Source organism: Canis aureus, chromosome 1, assembly GCF_053574225.1.
Source record: "Canis aureus isolate CA01 chromosome 1, VMU_Caureus_v.1.0, whole genome shotgun sequence".
Lineage (NCBI taxonomy): Eukaryota > Metazoa > Chordata > Mammalia > Carnivora > Canidae > Canis > Canis aureus.
Window position 1 is genome coordinate 11335411 of NC_135611.1, and position 15841 is coordinate 11351251.

General features: G+C 35.6%; 2 long non-coding RNA genes across 2 annotated transcripts in view; one reads left to right on the forward strand and one right to left on the reverse strand.

The window, feature by feature from the left end:
- The window catches only part of LOC144324139 (uncharacterized), a 30036-nt gene extending 23360 nt beyond the window's left edge, over positions 1–6676 (forward strand). The window contains exon 3 of the long non-coding RNA XR_013389573.1: positions 6550–6676. This is a non-coding gene — a long non-coding RNA (uncharacterized LOC144324139). The remainder of the gene's footprint in view (positions 1–6549) is intronic.
- Positions 1–15841, reverse strand: part of LOC144324195 (uncharacterized) — a 187377-nt gene that overhangs the window by 157827 nt on the left and 13709 nt on the right. The window lies entirely within an intron of this gene.

Genomic DNA, 15841 nt, shown 5'->3' on the forward strand with positions numbered 1-15841 from the left:
AGGAAGGCTGAACTCACTTGGACTATTGATTGGAGTCACTGACGTGACCTCTTCATCATGGCACTCTCAGGATAGTTGGACTCTTTGGCAGCCTTTGGTCTTTGAGCTACTGTTCCAAGAGACAAAAGCTGCCAGATACTTAAGATCTAGTACAGGATATTGACAGTGTCACTCCTATAATGTTTTATTTGTAAATCAGTGACAGAACCAGCCATCACAGAGAGAAAAATAAAACTCTCTCTCTCAGTGAGAGAAGTAGCAAAAATGGGATGCCTGGGTGGCTCAGCAGTTCAGCATCTGCCTTTGGCTCAGGGCATGATCCCGGAGTCCCAGGATTGAGTCCCACATCAGGCTCCCTGCATGGAGCCTGCTTCTTCCTCTGCCTATGTCTCTGCCTTTCTCTATGTCTCTCATGAATAAATAAATAAAATCTTTAAAAAAAAGAAGTAGCAAAAATACTGCGACTATTTTAACATAATAGTATCTGCCCACTCGTTATAAATTACTTATACCACCCTCACATGAAAAATAGACTTGGTGGCCTCCAAGCCCCCCAAAAGCTTCATTACATTTCATCATTGGTTCAAAGATTAGGATCTCAGCATCCAAATCAGTTCTAGATGCAGATGAGTCTCTTCAGGTTCTGCTAAATATATTTTTTTAAAGATTTATTGTTTATTCAAGAAAAGTGAGAAAGAGCAATGGGGAGGGGTAGAGGGGAAGAGACTCTCAAGCAGACTCAACACTGAGCACAGAGCCCCCTGTGGGGCTTGATCTCAAGACTGCTGAGATCATGACCAAAGCTGAAACCAAGAGTCAGACATTTAACTGCAGTCAGACTGCACCACCCAGGCACCCTATCAGTTAAATATTCATGAATGTAATCAATTATAATAAATCAAATAAATTTTAAAGTTATTATACTAGGATTATATAACATGTCTACTTTTTCCTAGGTCACACATTTAATACAGCTCAGCAGAGATTCTTGAATGTGGTTATCTATAACATTTCTGAGTTTGTACTAAATCACATATGTGTTTTCTGAGATTCAGTTCCTTGAATACAATTTCTCTTGAACTGAGACCTGCAGATTACAGATATCTTACCTACAGATTACAGATAACCCCCCCCCCCCCCCCCCCCGTGTGAGGTGGTTTAGTTGACCTAAAAAGTTTGTGGGATTTCTGTGAACTGAAATGTCATTTAATTCATTCGACAACTCCCACATATTTTATTTCACTCTTGACTCTTTTATACTTTGTGCTGATAGTTTAATATGCAAACAACACATTTAGTTACTTAAAAGCCTTTTTTGTCTGTTTAAGATTGGTTTAATAAGCATACTCTTGAGATTCTTAGAAGCCCAACCATGCCTGCACTTCAGTCTTTTCAAAATTTCAATAAAGGATCTTCATGCCTCAGTTTTGAGATTTTAAATTTCAGTCTAGGTTTTATTGGAAGTGCTATGAATTTGACCTTTGTCTTGAAGCCCTTTTTTACTTGAGGAGCTTTTATTAAGGGAGAGTAGTCATGAAAAATTGCTTTAATTTGATCCCATTAATCCCTTAAGTATCTTCTAAATTCTGCTTAAAACTAATCATTTACTTTATTTGGCACATTTTCTGACTAAACCTCTCATATATGCCTAAAATAACTAGTGTTTTCAACATGAACATTTCCTTAGCCAAATCCAACAGATCATCAGATACAGCAGATCATCAGATATATTTTCTACTTAGCATATGCTACAGATGACCATGTTACTGAGCTTCCTGCCCATTTATGTAGCCTCCAGTAACAACTTCCTTACTATCTTCTCAATTCTCATTAAGAATTTACTGAGGCCTGGGCACCTGGGTGGCTCAGCCAGTTAAGTGTCTGCCTTTGGCTCAGGTCATGATCTCAGTGTCCTGGGATCGAGGCCCACATTCAGCTCCTTGCTTAGTGAGAAATATGCTTTCCCTTTTCCCTCTGCCCCTCCCCCCACTTTTGTGCACATGTGCGTGCATGCACACTCTCTCTCTCAAATAAAAAAAGGGTGGAACTCACTTGGACCATTGGTTGGAGTGACTATACATGGCCTCTTCACCATGGCAAATTAAAAAAAAAAAAAAAAAAAAAAGAAGGAATTTCCTGAGGCCATTCAGCATTTCTGTGGTCTGCTTGACCCGCACTCCCAAAGCCAATGCCTTGCACATTTGTTTTAGTTAAAACAGCACCACACTTCCAGGTAAAATATGTTGTATTAATTATCTATTGATGAGTCACAAATTATTCCAAAACTTAAGAGACTTAAAAAATAGTACTTTCATTATTTCTGAAATAGCTGTTGGTTAAAATTTCAAATTGAGCAAGTTGTTGACTCTAGGGGAATTAACCAAAGCCACTTTGTGGTATTAATCCAGCTGATGGGGTGGTTTAGAGGCCCCTAAAGGGCTTTCCTAACACATCTTGCATATTTACAGAGGTTGTTGAAGACTCCGATACCTTTAATCAATGAAAACTTTTGGTAACATATTTGAGTTTTGGATTAGTGTGCTATCATAGGATTGCCAAGATATATTTTAATAGTCTCTTCTTTACATCCCTCTTAGAATATATTTGTGAAATTGAAAGTTAGTTTGTGAAACTAACTTTATTTAGTTAAATCACATGTCCTCAAAGACTGTTGAGAGTGTTAGGTCCAAGTAATAATGTGGTGAGTGAGTGATTATGTGAATAAAGGACTTTGACTTGGCTTGAAATGAATTCTAATAATTTTTTCCCATACCTGTTTATAATATTTACATTGTTTGTTTCTATTTTTTAAAGTCATAACTAGATTTTGGAGAGAATATCATTTTTTAAAGATATTTATTTGAGAGAGAGAGAGAGAGAGTAGTAAGAGAGACCTTAAAGGTGGGGGGGTGGGGGCAGGAAAAAGGAGAAGCATGCTCCCACTGAGCAGGGAGCAGGAAGCAGGGCTTGATTGCAGGGCCTTGGAATCATGACATGAGCCGAGACAGATGCTTAACCAGCTGAGAAACCCAGGCACCCCGTATTTTAAAGATTCAAAAATGAGAAATCCAGTCTTTTCTCTAAGAGTCAGTACAACAAAAGCAAGTTTCTAAGAAGCACTGTTTGTAGAGAGGAAGCAAAGCCTCACCTCTTATCCACCTTATGTTTTCAGCTGGAGCTCTTTAACAAAAATAAAAATTAATAATAGAAAAATAAGTGGTTTATTAATGCATGCAGTGCACATCATATGAGAGAAACCTAAAAATAAGAGTAACTCAAAGTGTTGGCCTGGAACTCTGGTTTATATAGCATCTTCAACAAAGAAAAATACATTTGTAGAAGAATGACTGGACAAAGGGTAGCAATCGTAGGCTTCCATGAGTAGAAAATGGTGGGAAGATAAAGATATAGGATGGAACTAGTGGAGTAAGTTTTGGTTTTTGTTCGTTTGTTGCAAATGAGCTGATAAGAGTCTGTGTCTAGTAAAAGGAGAATTCATTTCTATCTTTAGGTAGAAAGAGAAGGTTGAGAGAGGTTTCCTGCATTTTTTGCTTTTCAATTGCCTTTAGCTGAAAATAATTTCAATGCCAAAGTAATGTATTTTTGGGAGTGGTGTATATTCCAATTATTCATGTTTTTTTTTTCTTTAAACTTAATAACCTATGAAAGCAGTATGTTTTTAAAACAGGTCTTATTCAAAGAAACGAATGAGTTTTGCTTGTCTGTTCCAGAATTTCTTTGTAAGAAGCTCAGCTTCATTACTCTGTATGACAGAAAGCTAGAGTTCTTGCTCTGAAATTTTGCTTTCTAACTAAGCTCTGGTGCTTGTACTTAGATCATATGTTATATATTTGCATGAGTTTCAGCAGAAACCAATAGAGACTATGGAAGAGCATGCTAAATAAAAATAGAAAACAAAACATTGGTACTACACCACTGTTTGAACTCTAGGATACATAAACTACAACAGTGGCAGGTTTATGCCACTAAATGGACATAATATGCATCTTGTGGTTAGAATTTCTGTATTTGTATATGGCTAGCAGCAAAGTTATGCAAATAATTCAAGTCTCAATTCTTTTCTTGATAACACATGGATTGAATCGTAATATGCATAAAAGTTTTCCCTCAGTCATAGACCTTTCTCTCTCACAAGAAGCACAGAAGCAAGTCTAAAGCTAAAAGGGAGAGCAGTTGGATTGAAAAAAATGATAATCAGTATCAGTGCCACAATGACAGTTACGTATTTTGGAGTTAAAAGGCTACTATGATCTAATAATATGGAGGGCAAAATTAAGCCCTATTTAAAAAGGAGTTAGGTATGCAAATTTGGGGTGCTGCCACAAGCTTGAACAGATGTTTGAAAATTTAGCTGAGTGTGTTTATTCATTCTAAATATGTTTACATAATGTATTGTAAGCTATTTTCTCAAGCACATTTGCATGGAAATGTATGTGTGGCCCTGATTCTGCCATCTTTAATCATGTAAAACTGCCACTGGCTTCTGGTGGAATTATGCACATGTCAGTTGTGGCAATATCTGGCCTATGGAGAGGGTACTGCAATCAGTGGAGCAAATGTGCCTATTACCTCCACGAGTTCTGTTACACAGTAGTGGGTGTAGCCAAAGATTGACAGGGACTTCATAGGTCTGGAAAGGAAATTTATTGAAACTGCTCTGAGTTACTCAAAAATTTAATTATTAAATCATATACACTTGAGTTGTTTCAGGTAATTAATGCCATACTCATTGTTTTTCTAAATCTATTTCTTTTAAAAAAAAAGATTTTATTTATTTATTCATGAGAGATACACAGAGAGAGGCAGAGACACAAGCAGAGGGAGAAGCAGGCTCCATGCATGGAGCCCGATGTGGGACTTGACCCCAGGACCTCAGGATCACACCCTGGGCTGAAGGCAGATGCTCAACCACTAAGCCACCCAGGCGTCCCTCTAAATCTAGTTCTTATGCTCAATTTCTTTCTTGGTGTCCTTTCCCTACTCTCACCCACACACGTACATCCTATATGTCTCTATTAATGACTAGTAGAAAAAAACACACTGATTTAGAGGATGTCAAAAATACTTATAGATGATTCTCTTCTTTATATTTTATACAGAGCATTGACAACAAAACAGATCACATTTTGGCAAATTTTTCCTCAGATTTCAAGACGCTTACTCTGATAGGTTAAAGCATTTTATCTCTTCACATTCACTTTTTCAAAGTCTGGATAATCTGTACTCTTTGGTGATAATTTTTAGTATTGCAGATTTTTTAAATTGCTAAATTCATTTATTCAATAAAAAATAGTACCTTCTATGTGCTAGACACTTTTATCCCCAGGGTTTCAGGAATGCATTGGTGAATGAAATAGAGAGAGAGAAAAAAAAAAGTCTGCCTTAATGAAGCCTATGATATTTTGAATAAGGGTACAAAGACATGAGACAAATTAACATAAGGAATTATGATGATAAATTTTATGAAAGAAGAGTACAGATGAACTTGAAAAGAATCACTGGGAAAACTTAGTTTGAATTAGGGCATCAACGTAATCTTGATTTAGTGAACTTTAGGCTGACACCTGAAGGATAAATTTAGATATAGACATATGGAAAATAGGTCCAATCTTCCATGCAGATAGAACAACATATGTAAAAGTTGTGAGGTGAGAAAATTCTTGGGGAATTGAGGAACTAAGGAAGCAAATGTGAATTCTAAGTTCACTAGAATGGCCAGAATAGTTAATAATAGATTGATAGACAAAAGCCTTAATACATGTCCTCGTGATCCTGTACCGGCATCTGAATTTTACCTGAAGGCAATGGAAGCCCACTAACAAAGCTGTTAAGTAGAAATCTGGCACAATTGGATTGTCATTTTCAAAAAAATATGTGTGGCTGATGTGTTGATAACCGATCTGTGTTTTATAGGATTAGAAGTAGGAAAATCAGTTTGGTAGATATTGCTATCCTAATGATAACTTAAGCCAGTATGTAGAAATAGCCATGAAATGCAGCACATTGAATTCAGAAAAATACTGAAGTGAACGTGAGCAGAGCATAGTGATGTAACAGATAAGATAAAAAATTCAGAAGAGTTCACATCACTAGACAATATACTGCATTAAGCAACTTGGAAGATAAATAGAGGCCTCATTTAGTGAAAAGAGTCAAACGGGTAAAGAGTTCAAACTTAACCATGGTTTCAGTCTGTAATGACATATTGAAGCAAAATATTTTTTAAAAAGCTTAATATGCACATTTGGAGCATAGGAAGACTATCTAGTTGTAGATTTGAGATTTAATATCATTGGCACATAGTGATTGAAAATCACCTGGAGGGAGAAGAGTAATGGGCTGTTTGGGATTGAATATTTGTTTCTCCTTCAAATTTATATGTTGAAGCTTAAATCCCCTATGGTATGGTATTTTGAGATGGGGCTTTGGGAGGTAATTAGATTTAATTGAAGTCATGAAAGTGATCCTCATGATGGAATTAGTACCCTTTTAAGAGACAGGAGAGCTAGCTTTCTCTTTCTCCTCCAGGTGGAGACACAGCTAGCGGCAGCTATGTGTAAGCCAGGAAGAAAGCCCTCACTGGGAACCCAGTAGGCCAAGCATCTTGATTCCAGCCTCCAGAACTATGAGAAATAAATGTCTGTTGTTTAAGCCACCCAGTCTATCCTGTTTTGTTATAGCCACCTCCACTGACTAATACATGGGCCCAGTACTGATTCCTGGGAACTCCAGCTCACAGTGACATTTTTCTATTCATAGAATACTTCTTAAACCAATGTAAATCCTATTTTCCGTATCTTTTATAATATGCACCTACCTTTTATTATCAGAAGATCCTGTTAAATTTGACTTTCACTTCAATTATCACATTACTCTTTAGTACATTATAGTTTATTCCCTTCCCAAAATATCAAATTTCTATGGTTCTCGTCATTCTGATGATTATTTTTTCATAATGAAGCTTTGAGTAGATATGTGTGACACCATTTCAGCCATCTCCCTAACTTGCTCTTTTCAGCAAACATTTTGTGCTGATGTACTTTTTTTAGTCATTTTTTTCTCTACTGTATTTCATTTTTTCCTCCTCCTCCATTTGTATTCTCCCCACTTCATTTGAAATCTTAGTTCTCAGAAGGTAAGTTTATCATTCTTTAAAATTTTTAGAACATGCCTATTGGTACATCTTTTTAGTAAGAATCCACATGAGGGCACTTAATAAGTAATTTTTGGTTAAGACTTATGGAGCAGCAATACAGAGAAAAAGGCATTCAAATAAAGGAAGATAAAGTAGAAAAAAGTGAGTAATAAAAGAAAATACTTGTATCTAATTAAGTAGAAATGTGTAGCATTCATATGTCTTATCTGGAATTTAAAACTTTATGTGTAGGATATATATCTTTTTTTAAGATATAAAGAAGAGTGATGCTTAATGAAAAGGGATTATTATCTAGAATAATAGACACACAAGGCTTGAAGAATGTCTACATTATTCACCATTATCCTTAGGAAATAGCATACTTATGCCGATGCAAAAAGAAAATTATTTTTAGTTGAATTTTTAATTATTCTTATGTACCTACATTAACCAAGAATTCATAGATTTGTTTAGATGCCGTATCTCCTCACAACTCTTTTAACCATATTTTTTACATTAGCTCATTTGAATGCTTTAGAAAGGAATACTCTTAGATGATCTTTATTTAGTTACATTTGCCATGATAATGGATTTTCTTTATATACCTAGTTAGTTTACAAGTATTAAGTTTTATTGAGATAACTTCCTTATAGGGATCCCTGGGTGGTGCAGCGGTTTAGCGCCTGCCTTTGGCCCAGGGCATGATCCTGGAGACCGGGGATCGAATCCCACGTCGGGCTCCCAGTGCATGGAGCCTGCTTCTCCCTCTCCCTCTGCCTATGTCTCTGCCTCTCTCTCTCTCTCTCTCTCTCTCTCTCTGTGTGACTATCATAAATAAATAAAAATTAAAAAAAAACTTCCTTATATTATTTGAAATAATCGTACAATTTTTCTCTTTGCTCAGAGGTTGTGAACTTATGTCCTACCTTCAACCCTGCAAAGGTAAAACAACAAAGTCTTTGTCTCTATTAAAGAAAAAAAGAAGAAGAAATAAACCAAATGAAAACCAAAAATTAAAAAAAAAAACAAGCAAACAAACAAACAAAAACTAACAAAGCAAAACACAAATATTAGATCAGTGTATAGCCAAGTCATACACAATGACCTAGCCATTCTGGGACCTTCATCTACATCTCAGTCCTCATCTCTCTAAAAACCAGTATTTTATTTCCTAATGTTCTCTCAAATTTTGTTTTGGCTATAGTTATTATTTATTTACTCCAGACCATTGTGTGTGCATGTGTGTGTGTGTACATAAGTGCACATTCCACTGTGCTGTGTCCTGGCTCCTGCTTATTTCTTTTAAAAGTCCCTGTTCCCCTTTTTCTAAAGTTTGTGCAGAATAACTATTATGGATTACTTTGAAATGTGAGGTGAGAGTAAGGCACAGATTAAACTATTTGATCATATACTCTTATTCCAAATTAATCAGACTATTTTGAAGATTAACCATGTAAATACTACAGATCTCTAACAAAATGTGTAGTTGTATATTTGATTAATGCAAATACAGTTGATTTGGGACCTTAATTACATCGGCATAATCTCTTCCACTGTCATATTCTAAGGGCTAGAAGCAAGTTACAGGTCTGCCCACATTTAAATGAGGGATGATAGGAGGTGTGAACACCAGGAGTCAGGGACCAGAGGCCATCTTAGAATCCTGACCCTCACAATGGATGAGAACACAGGGTAATTGGTGGAGTTTCTGTCTGGGCCAGTTATTCCCCACTTTGCCCCAAACTTGGTCAGCACAGTAGTTTTCCCAGGTCAGGGCATGCTCCCCAAAATGAGTAACTTTTCCATCAGATGGCAGTTACTTGATTTGATATAGAGCATGGAAAACTCCTTGTCCATAGGCATTGGCAACAGGAGAATCAATCTCAGTGTCGAAGGGTGGGAGAGAGAAAGCCAGTATCTCAGTGAACCTGAGGTGGTAGCTTTGGTTGGACACGCAACAATCCAGAAACTGGATAGAAATTTAACAGGAAGAGCCAGGAGATGAGTCTGCTCTAAGAAGCTGGGGTAAACTCACTGCATAGACTTGTCTTTTGAAAGCTGCATGCTCATTCGGAGAATAGATTGGCCCACTGTATACATTCCAGACTGATTGTGAGAATGTGAACACATGCAGAGGAAAATGAGAGGAACCAGCAGAAAGTAAAACTGGTCAGTACTGAAAGCCACCTGGTCTTTGAATAGGCTCCCCACACCACACTTGCATCAGTGGGAGAAGAGGAGGGATACAAGAGTTACTGGCTCAGATGTTTGAGTAGACAGCTGACAAAGCTAAGCAGACACAGCGGAGACTCCAGGAAGACACGCTTAAAATAGTAGCAAGAACTTTCCAAAACTGATGTATGGCATAAGTGGATATACACTGAAGAGAGGACACATTTCACTGGTTTACTCCAGGCAAGTTACTAAATAAACAGGCACCCAGGCTATCAAATAAATAACAATGACAACAACACTTAAGAAGGAAAAAGGAATGCAAAATTGTGCTCACATAGTGTTTAAAGTGTCCAATTTTCTACCAAAATTACAAAGTGAACTGTTTTTAAAAAAGATTTTATTAATCTATTCATTGAGAGACACAGAGTGGCAGAGACAGAGGCAGAGGGAGAAGCAGGCTCCATGCAGGGAACCCAATGTGGAACTCAATCCCAGAACCCCAGGATCATGCCCTGAGCTGAAGGCAGACGCTCAAACACTGAGCCACCTGGGTGTCCCACAAAATTAACTTTTGAAAAAAAATTTAAAGCTATCAAAAATGCTATGGAGTAAGGAGAGAGTAATTGACCTCCTTAACCAGGGATTTTTCTATTAAGAAACATATAAAGTAAGAGTTATAAAACACAGGGCAATCAGACCACCAAAAGAAAGATTAAAAAAAAAAAGGTAAAATAACATAAAGAATAGGCTAATATAAATCAGTCATTAAAACAAGAATTGATTAATTTCCAATATTCAAATACGAAATTTTTCATATAGTTTAAAAAGCAAAAAATATGTACGGTTTTTGTAGATATAAGATGTATATACAGGGATGGGGTATCATATCTTTCTACATGCAAGCCATCATATATATCTACATACATACATATATACACCAGATAAGGGCTAAATAACATGCTTAATATTGATTAGCATAGTTAGCATGATTAGAATGTATGATTAAGAGCATTAAATAAAATAGAGAAATAGATGAGATTAAAAAAGTCATACTTCTATTGTTGACTCTCAAATGATTACCAATCGAAACACATTGATGTAGTTAAGCCTGTTAGACTTACTAAAATATGGAAGAAAACCAGCTGACGTGGTCTCAGTAGTATCTCCAAATAGGAAAATTATGGGAAGGTTATTATAGGATTTTAGGACTTATGTTGGGTTATTTTAAGGTCTTGCAAGCTAGGAAATTCATTGGGATTGGACAGTGTATATAACACAACATCTTTGGATTAAGACAAGTCTTTAAGTCTTAAAGAGCAAGATGTTTTAGTTTGAATCAATCTTCTAAGCAAAGTGTTTCTTGAAGCAAGAAGGTCGTATTTTTATGCTTAGACCTTCATACAATTGAACTTAAGGACATAAAAGTATGGCTGGTACCAATTTGTGTAAGAAAGGAGTGCTGATTTCATTGCTCACTACAAAGAAGCTATTAGATATTATTAAATTTTTGTATTACTAATTTTTTCCAACTGAGATTATATAGTCTATTGAAACATTCATTGAAAACTAAAAAAATATTCTTAATTTAGTTCAGAAGGAAAATACATATAATTGTTTTTTTAAAAATTCTAAGCACATGGGGATCCCTGGGTGGCTCAGCGGTTTAGCGCCTGCCTTTGGCCCAGGGCACGATCCTGGAGTCCTGGGATCAAGTTCCGAATCGGGCTCCCTGCATGGAGCCTGCTTCTCCCTCTGCCTGTGTCTCCTGCCTCTTCTCTCTCTCTCTCTCTCTCTCTGTCTATCATAAATAAATAAATAAATAAATAAATAAATAAATAAATAAATAAAATCTAGTTCATTTAAAAAAATTCTAAGTACATTATCAGAATACAATGCAAAGTTAAATACAAATGTAAACATCGATTTACAAAACACTGAAAACTAAAACAGGCAAATCACTCTCCTGGTGAATATTTAAATATAAAGACCCCCCATAAATAATACCTCTTTGATTAACAGGAAGTTAATACTAATTCAAATAGTGAAAGAGAATACTACAAGTTGAAAACTGAGCTCTGACAGTTCACAAAAACATGCATATACCTAAATTAACATTTCATAAAACAAATTCAGAATATTTCCTTCTTTTATGTTTGTGTTTCTAAGAAAGAGTGGAGAGATTGCTATGAAGGCTTTGGATTAAAATTATTTAGATAATAGTAAAGATATAAAGTGATTTCAGAAGCATTTAAGTTATAGATTTATGTATTATATATCTATCCATCAGTGTGGACATATTTCCCCAATATTGGTATCTCTAGCCCACCAGCTTTTTGTTTTTTTAAAGATTTTATTTATTTATTCATGAGACACACACACACACAGAGAGAGAGAGAGAGAGAGAGAGAGAGAGGCAGAGACACAGGCAGAAGGAGAAGCAGGCTTCATGCATGGAACCTGATGTGGGACTCAATCCCGGGTCTCCATCATCACGCCCTGGGACGAAGGCAGGCAATAAATCGCTGAGCCACCCAGGGATCCCCACTCACTCAGCTTTTATGCTTTTGTAATATAAATATGATCAAAACAATGAAATGTAGAGAGATTCTATAAAGCATTCTGAAAAGTCCATTGGCTTCATGAGACTCTTGGTATCTATTTACTGTTCTGGAGCCAAATCCAAAGTGCTTTGAGTGTGATGATTTCCCCATTTCCCCCCCAAAAGCAAGGCTCTAGTTACCACCTGGATGTCCTACAATTTAGCCCAATTCTGCCACTATCTACCAGAGCATCAGATTCCATAGTTTAAAAGGCCAATCTCTCAAGACTGATCCCTTCCCCCAATTCAGAAACCAGCTCTTTTTGGGTTTTTATTGAGGTTTCATTTTAAAGGTAGGATCAATTAAATCACTTATCCATGGGCAACTGATTCAAACTCCAGTCCCACTCTCTTACCTGAAGGTCTGGAGGATGGGACCCAAAGTTCCAACCTTCTCTCACATAGTTGGGTCACCTGACAGCCAGCCCCTTCCTTAGTTGGAGTCCACAAGTCATCTCATTAACATAGCAAGAGACTCCTTTATGGTTCTCCCTCAGAAGGTAACAAAGGCTTTTAAGTACTCTGCAAGGCATGGTGGACAAAGACCAAATATATTTATAGTTTAATTCTAATTATAAATCAAAATATCACACTATTTTATTTTGCTCACAGAATGAAAAATCATAGTTTTTTAGTAAACCTTTTAAAATAAGAAAGAGCATATGGCTAAATCATAACATGAACACATCTCTGAAATGTTTAAAAACACTGAAATGACAATGATGTTTATATTTTATTTCAAACAATTAAATGAAACAATTATTTCTAATAACAGCAGTCTATTACATTTAATTTTAAGTAAACAGCAAGTATGGTACTGAATTATTTTATGAGACTATAATCCTATTCCCAAACGGATATTTTAAGAAGCTGAGGACAACTCAACTATCCTGGTTAAGAAAAAAAAAAATGATTCCCTTATTAAGTTGTACAGACAAAGTGTTAATATGCTTTCAAAGCATGGGGTTAGTTAAATGGTAATAATTGAGAATAAGTACATCTACTATTAATATAGAAATAAAATATAGATATATCTGTTGAACAAAAAACTCTTAAATTAATGCAAGCATGTCTCATATCTATCTGCTATATGGCTCCTCCATGTCCACTACAGACTGGATTGGATTAGAATAAAAAAGGGTTAAATCTAACAATTATCCCTAGGTTTCTGACTTCCCAAAGATCAAATGGAACTGAGCACTAGTAAGCAGGTAGTTGAGGAGGTGAATTTACAAGAGAACAGAAAGCCAAAGATAATGTTGAGTCAAATAGACTCCATCCAATTCATTCCTATTCTTTTTGAGTGAAGAGTTTATAGAAATGACTTAAATTAATCTGTTATCCTTGGCAGCTGTTAAACTTCCCTTGCTCAAATAAGGGACATTCATGTTAATTTCCAGTTCCCTCAGTGATTTTGTGGAACAACTACATTCTCCTTTTGCTGTCAATAATTTTGAAAAATTGTTAATGCTGAAGAAGAATGGGTACCATTTTAGACACTTTTAGGATTTAGTTTAACAAGGAGCACAGAAAAGCATAGAAATGGAAAGGAACAAAGATGTGTTGAATATTAGGGGGGAATGGAACAGGATATAAAGAAAAAATGCTCAAAAGGCAGTATATAAAAGATTGCCATGCGAAGTAAGATTAAACAAGAAGAATGCACAGTATTCTTTTACACTCTTTATCTGTAATATAATATAAGGAAATACAATTTACATTTGCTGGATTAAACTTGCTGCTTCAAATGGTCAAAATCTGAGATCTGAGATCTTATTTTTTGTACAATCCTTTTTCCTCCATTCCTTCTTTTCATTTTTAAAGAGACATTTTTAGAAAATATAATGGACTGTTATATTTTGTGAATTCGTAAGTGTGTTCTGACTGAAGGTGGCGTTATTGGAGTAGATCAACTCTTTTTCTGATTCCGAATAAAATATTTGGCATACTAGCCCAAAGTGAATGTAGGAAAATTTTGCTCTGGGCCCTTTCAGAATTCATCTTTGGTATCTACTCTCTGGGCTTTACAGGACAAGTTTATAACAGAGAAGGAGCATTGTACTTTTCTTTCCAAGGTAGAGGAGTTAAGGGGCATGCCTGTAGGTTCTCTGGTTTGGGACGTCATTAACTTTATATAGGAACTCTGTTACACATAAGGTTTTCAGTTTTTTTATTGTGATAATCAAAGATAGCAAACATTTACCAACTTCATTTTTTAAAGGAAATGTATTTTTGAAAATTCAAAATAATAAATAAAAGGAATAAAATAGAAACGATTTTTATAGTTAATTCATTTTTGAATACACATTGAAATTTAGGAAAGATAAACTTACAAACTTGAAATTAAGGTTGGCTCTTTAAATTGAATGGCACTTGACCTCGTGCTGGGTTACAATTGCCAGATAAACTATGGAACTCCAGTTAAATTTGGATTTATGTTCAACATTTGGAACATATTTATGCACAAAAAATATTATCTGGTCATCCTCCTCTATTTTTTATTAAATCTGACAACTCTACTTGGAGTGTAATTTAATCATGCACCTACCAACCTTTATTTGCAGTTAAGCATTTGAAAATGATGAAGATATAACACAAAGCAGAACTAGGCAGATGAACAGTCAACAAACTTACGAAATGATTGACATTTTTTCTAAAATGATACCTTGTATTCCCAAATTTCTCTCTTTATATACATTTTAAACTTGCTTTTCATATTATTAGAGAAATTACATTTTCTAAGACAAATAGCTGAGAAATGATTAGAAATAAGAATTTAGTAATATGATCTGATATAAAACAATTATATAAATCTATTTTCAAATTTATCTTAAGAATAAATGTAGACAAAAAATAAGTAAAAGAATAAATGTAGGCAACTATGAATTGAATTTTGAAAATATTCCTTTTTCTTTACATCCTTGCTAACACTTGTTTATTGCATTTTTTTATCTTAACCATTCTGACAGGTGTGAGGTGCTCTCATTGTGGTTTTGATTTGCATTTTCTTGATGTTCAGTGACATTGAGCATCTTTTCATGTGGTTGTTGGCCATCTGTATTTCTTCTTTGAAGAAATGTGTGTTTACGTTTTCTGTGCTTTTTTAATTGGATTTTAATTTTTTGGTGTTGAGTTGTATCAGTTTTCTATATATTTTCAATGCTAACCGTTTATCAGATATGTTATTTGTAAATATCTTCTCCTATTCACTCAGTTGTCTTCTAGTTTTATTGATTGTTTCTTTATTTTTATATAGTCCGAGTAGTTTATTTTGCTTTTGTTTCCTTGCCTCAGGAAACGTATCTATAAAAATATAGCTGTGGCCAACGTAAAAGAAATTACTGCCTGTGCTCTCATTTAGAATTTTTCTGGTTTCGGGTCTCACATTTAGGTACCTAATCCAATCTGAGCTATTTTGTGGATTGTGTAAAGAAGTAGTCCAGTTTCATTCTTTTGCATGTAGCAGTCTATTTTTGCCAAGGCCATTTGTTGCAGAGACTACTTTTTCCCATTGCACATTATTGCTTCCTTTGCTGAAGATTTTTTTTTAAAGATTTTAGTTATTCATGAGAGAGAGAGAGAGAGAGAGAGAGAGAGGCAGAGGCACAGGCAGAAGGAGAAGCAGGCTCCATGCAGAGAGCCCAACGTGGCACTCCATCCCGGGTCTCCAGGATCACGCCCTGGGCTGAAGGTGGCGCTAAACCACTGAGCCACCCAGGCTGCCCTCCTGGGGAAGATTAATTGATCATGTAATTGTGGGTTTATTTCTTGGCTGTTTTTCTGTTCCATTGATCTGTGCCCGTTTTTGTGCCAGTATCATACTGTTTTGATTACTGCAGCTTTGTAGTGCCTCTTGAAATCTGGGATTGTGATACCTCCAGGTTTGTATTTCTTTTTCAAGATTTTTTCAC